Here is a 6,000-nt window from a genome sequence, read left to right as displayed (position 1 = left end):
CTGTCTCCCAGTGTTGATTGGTGGCCTGGGCTGCGGGTGGCGGGCGTGTCGGGAGGCAGGAGGAGGATGGAGTTTTTGGGCAATTTGAGGAATATGGTTTCAGGCTGAAGAACTCCCCGCAAGACAGAGCCCAGGTTTTTCGCAAAGCCTCAGAGACAGAGCCCTGACTCCCCCAAAAAGGCAGGAAAAGAGCAGTTTTGCTTGGAATGTCTTAGGGGCTTGCTGGCTGTGAATGCTGTTTGGAGCTAAAAGGCTATCGAATGGACAGTCTGTCTGTATTGCAGTCTGCAGGAAACCACTCAGGGGACCCATCCTTGCCATTCCCTGGAGTTCCAGTACAGAGGGGGACCCCAAGGGTCACCGGAAAGGGGGTCCCCTCCCACTTGTCCTGCCTACAGCCCCTGGGCAGAGAGCCACCTTTGACCTTCGCCATTTGATTCAGAAGCTGCAGGTAGTTTCTGCCTTTTAAGCCAAGTAGAGACTCAAGAAACTACAGCAGGGTTAGTGAAACTCAAGAGAGCTTGCAAAATATTTTTTTTTCAAGTGATTGCTAAAGGCTTTGTGCGGTGCAGAGACTGGGCCAGTGCCAGCACCACGCAGCCACCAAGAGCTGAGCTCACTTGGTTTCTGAGAGGCTATATTTAAACCTCCAAATGGTTGTGATTTCTTTATTAAATAAACAATTCAGTCATTAGGAACATGTTGTGTTGCCATGCAGAGTGGGACTGATCGTCACCAGGAAGCTATAATTTCTGCACCCAGCTATTTTGAAGGCAAGCCTCAGCAACGGGCCTGGTCTAGCCCCTCAGCAACGCAGGCTCCACAGGCCCTTCCTTCGAAGGCATAGGAAGCCCCTTCCCTGCCGTGTGTAGAGCTGACTGGAGATGCCATTAGCTTCTGCTCAGGAAGAAATAGGGCCAGCTCTGCTGCCTCGGGGGGGTCTGGCTCTGGGGACAGGAGCTAGGCTCTCCAGAGCCTGGGGTCAAAGCCAGGGCAAGTGGATACGTGAGTGGTCTCTGGGTGTCCCAATCAGTCTCAGGTTTAAGTCCCTGCTGGAATGACAATGTCTGGGGGTGGTGAGTGGGCAGTGATGAGATCCAGGTCTCAGTTGGCCAGACAGGCTAAGGAGCGAGCAAGCCTTTTCTGGGGGTCTCAGGTGCTCCCCAGGGCCAGTGGGGCCTTTGGTAGGATTTAAGACCCACTGAGACACTGGGCTAAGAAGTCTGTGATGCACTTGTGGCAATTTCATTCTCTGCTTTGGTCATTTTAGGTCAAGGGTCCAGTTCTCAAGGACCTTCATGATGTGGCTTTTTTCTGTCCATTAAAAAAAAAGTCTGGCCAGGTGCAGTGGCGCAGGGAGGCCGAGGTGGGTTGATCACTAGGTCAGGAGTTCAAGACCAGCCTGGCCAAGATGGTGAAACCCCATCTCCACTAAAAATACAAAAATCAGCCAGCCATGATGGTGGGTGCTGCAGTCCCAGGTATTTGGGAGGCTGAGGCAGACAGCTGCTTGGACCCAGGAGGCGGAGGTTGCAGTGAGCTGAGATCACCCCACTGCACTCCGGCCTGGGCGACAGACTCCGTCCACCACAGTCAGGCCCTGTGAGGGTGGCTGCAGCCCCAGGCCTGAAGGAAACCCACCGTTGCTCAGTGACACATCTGGATGTGTACTGTCAGTAGCCCCTCTGCCTCCCAGGGCCCTGTGCTCAAGCTGGGGGGAGAGGGCATCTGCCAAACTCAATGCAGGGAATAAGCTGGGTTGCTACTAAGACTGGTCCAAGTAGTGGAAAAAGCCCATTTTAGAGACTGGAATACTGAGTCACAAGGAAGCTGGGTGATCACCACCAGAGACCCAGAAGCCAGTGCCATCCTGTCAGAAATGCCTGATGGTGGGAGGGCAGGGACCCTGCAGGTGTCAGAGGTTCACGGGGCCTCCCGGCAGTCCAAGCTGCCATTGGGGAGCTCACTCATTCATAAGGCTCTCCCCTGCATGTTCCCCTCCACCTCCCAGAGACAGCGCCCTGGCATGGGATGCCCGCTTGTGGCATACACACCTGTAGATTTCAGATGATGTTGAACAGACATCTCTTTCTCTGCTCTTCTTAAAACCAAATAAAGACATATAAGAAATAGGCCAAGAAAAATGGGGAATGAAAAGAATAACGGAGCCAGTAAGAAACAGGCTATGGACGGATTACACTGCTGCTTTATCAGACTGGAGCCTCAGCGGGGGGACGACTCATTTCTGGAAAGAGGTCAATGTCTTTTGTCATTGGCATGTAGGTGGGAAGAAGTCTGTGAAAATTGTAGGAAGCAATCAGAGGAAAGATGGGTCTGGGTAAAATAAGGGGCAAAAACCCACTTAACTTCATCAGGGCTGGGTTAGAAAATCCAACTAGCTAAGAGATGATCCTTAACTAGTCCCTGTTTAAGATGTCGGTGTCACTGTGAACCTCAAGAAGCAGGGGATAGGATTCTAAGAGGCTAAGGTGCTCTTTCCCGACTAGGAGGAAAAATGTGGCTGTTTGGCCAGCCAGCAGTTCTCTCTATGACTAGGCAGGAGAGAGCCTGGCAGATTTGAAGAGGGGCTATCGGGAACCTCCATCGGCCTTGAAGAAGGAGAGTTTCAGGGATTTAGCTCACGGAGAAAGCCCAGTCCCAGCCAGGCGGAAGGCTGCAGGCAGCAGAGAAAGGATTTTCTCTATCAAAGCCACAAATGACGTGGAGGCCGTGTCCAGGCGGGGGCCCTGTGGGTTTTGAAAGGAGCTGATCATCTTGGGGCTCATGACAGCTAAGGTTTAGTTACAGTTACTAATAAAAATGAAGTTTAAATGGAAACAAAAATACCAGCTGTACCCAGGTATCTGGATTTCTTTATATGGTATCTAGAGTTAAAAAGCTTATAATTAATAATCGGTTAAGTTAAACAGTACTTATACTGTTATTTTAATCACATTTATTTTCATTGAAAAGGCACCCGAGGTGGTGGCTGTTAAGGCCCTGCCTTGCCTCTCTTTTTTTTTTTTTTTTTTTTTTTTTTTTTTTGAGACTGAGTTTCGCTTTTGTTGCCCAGGCTGGAGTGCAATGGCAAGATCTCGGCTCACCACAACCTCTGCCTCCTGGGTTCAAGCGATTCTCCTGCCTCAGCCTCCCGAGTAGCTGGGATTACAGGCATGTGCCACCATGCCCAGCTAATTTTTGTATTTTTAGTAGAGACAGGTTTCTCCATGTTGGTCAGGCTGGTCTTGAACTCCTGACCTCAAGGAGGCCTTGGCCTCCCAAAGTGCAGGTATTATAGGCGTGAGCCACCGTGCCTGGCCTTGCCTCTGTTCTTTATGCTGGGGGTGAGGGCTTAAGGCTCGCCCAGCCAACTCCAAATCACTCACTGCGGGTCCCCAGGGACTGTGGTCCTGGCAGCTTTAAAGGGGGAAATGCCAAGTCTTGCAAACCACGGTGGAAAATGCCACCTTTACATCAGCCATGCTCTCTAGGGTGGCTCTTGAGGCAACAGATTCCCCAGAGGGACACATCCCGGCCACTTGGGTATGCGTGCCACTTCTGTCCTGGCTGGGGTGGGGGTCTCACATGACACCCACCACATGGGGAAGACTAAGGGGAGCCAGGGTTCTCCTACCCGCCCGTCCCCACCGTGTGTCCTGCTCGGCCCAAAAGCTGGATGGCAGGTCCTTGCATTCTGACCTCCTGGGTAGCTCTTTATCCACCCTGCCCTGCCTGTGGGTCCAGAGAAGTGAAGTAACTTGTCCAGAGTCACCCAGCTAGCAGTGCTGGGGTCGGGCCTAGAGCGCATTCAGCCAAAAGAACAGAAGCTGCTGTGTGCAGACATCAGCTCAGTGTTTTGCTTGAAAAGGCCTTTCAGTCTGACTGAGCCAGGACTCCGTGGCTCTCGTTCAAAGACGCCCCACGAGTTGCTGGGGCTCCGTGCTGCGCAAGTCAAGAGGAGGTGAGAAAGTCAAACAGACTGTCAATGCTGCTTCCCCTGAGCCCCAAAGTGGGGGCTCCCTCCAAGGAGACAGTGTTTGTAGAGATTTGGGGTCTCGCACAAGACTGGAAGATGAGGCTCTGCAGATTCTTGATCTTCCTTTGGATGATCCATTAGCAACCACCCCACCCCGACGAGGACGTACGTCCCAGGGACCCTTACCAGCCAAAAGCCCTGGGCCCCTGTCCAGCGTGACCCCTCTCCTTCAGGAACACACGCACCTACCACTAACCCACTTCCCTTCCCTCTCCTTCCTGTGACAATCCGGGTCCCTGGCGGCAGGGCTCATCCTCAGTGCTGCCCCTACTCTTCGCCCTCTCAGCCCTTTGCACCTCCCATCTGGACACAGCCCGTTTCATTCTGCTCTGTTTTGACGGCCTCAACATCCCAAGGCTAGCCTGGGTCTGCCTGTGTTGGCAGCTCCTGGAAGCAGGAATCAGGCTGGAAAGAGACAGGAGAGCGTTTTCCTGCACCCTGCTTCACGCTCACAGCCTCGCAACAGTCTGTCCTATTGCACTAGGTGGAAGCAGGTGACAGGGCCCTGAGCTGTGGACCTGGAGGCGTCTGGCCCACTGGGCTCAGACTTGGGTTGGGGAAGAAACTTTTTAGTGGAGCCAAGCAGAGCGCTCTGTGCTTGTGTGTGCCAACTCACGCTGTCCTCACAGCAACCCTGCGAATAGGAAGGAAGCCTCCTCTCCATGTCCTAGACAAGGAAACAGAGGCAGAGGAAGGAGACCTGCCCGTGCTCACTGAGCTGGTAAGTGGTGTGGCTCTCATTAGGGCCGTTCACTGCATATTTCAGGCTTTGGCCTTCTGGACACGTCCTGGTCCCCTCATGGTGGAGCAGGCCAGGTGATGAGTTCTGGCCAGTGAGGTATGAGCAGAGGTGTGGGCAGTGAGCTGTGAGCAGAAGGTGATGGCTTTGCTTCTGGGCTGCACATTTCACCGCTGGGGTGAGCGCTTCCAGAGTTCCCTTATCCTTTGCCCGAGAGAGCACAGTGGCTTTCCCATCAGCCTGGGTCAGAGCTGGGCAGCAGTCCGGACTCCCAGACCTCAGGTCTTCCTGGCATGCCTGGAGCCCTCAATCCCTGCGAAATGGGACACGTGGCTCTTTCTCTGGTGTCTCTGTCCACAGGGGGTTTCAGGTCATGCCCTCTTTTTTTTTTTTTTTTTTTTTTTTTTTTTTTTTCTGAGGTGGAGTCTTGCTGTGTAGCCCAGGATGGAATGCAGTGGCACGATCTTGGCTCACTGCAACCTCCACCTTCCAGGTCTTGGTTCAAGCAATTCTCCTAGCTCAGCGACCCAAGTAGCTGGGATTACAGGCACACGCCACCATGCCCAGCTAATTTTTGTATTTTTAGTAGAGAGGGGGTTTCACCACGTTGGCCAGACTGGTCTTGAACTCGAACTTGTGATCTGCCCACCTTGACCTCCCAAAGTGCTGAGATTACAGGCGTGAGCCACCATGCTCGGCTTAGGTCATGAGCTAATCCGCAAGAAACTTGCCTGCCTGTGAATCCCCTACCTTCTTCTCAGTGAAATCTTGCGCTTTGGAAATCACCCATCATCAACCCTAATTCTTTCCACTTTTGTCATGGAGGGGAGAACAAGGTCAGCTGGCCCAGCCTGCTTTCCATGTGGATAACACGAACTCAGCCATCCCTGGACCTGGCGTCCTCTGCAGGCCTGCCCCATCTGTCTGCTCTGAGACCCACACACACGCACCCACACTGCGCACACTCTCACACAGGGCAGTCAGAGCCAGGTGAGGTGCCAAATAACAGCGTGTTCCCCTGACTTTGTAATCTCACCCCTCTGAACCGTCTACAGTGCTCTCCAGCCAGACCACCTCCTGCCCCACCTGCGTTATTCAGCAGCCTTGTTTCTGGCTGCTTATAAAGATGTGTCAGCCTTGAAAGATGAGAGTCAACTGTCACCAAGGAAATGAAAAAGAATGTGCTTCTAGGGCCGACGGCAGTTCCCAAAGTACAGTCCAGAAA

Source organism: Sapajus apella, unplaced genomic scaffold (genome assembly GCF_009761245.1).
Source record: "Sapajus apella isolate SASKATOON/1434 unplaced genomic scaffold, GSC_monkey_1.0 scaffold12, whole genome shotgun sequence".
NCBI lineage: Eukaryota > Metazoa > Chordata > Mammalia > Primates > Cebidae > Sapajus > Sapajus apella.
The sequence above is the reverse complement of the archived record's forward strand: the minus strand, read 5'-3'. Positions refer to the sequence as shown.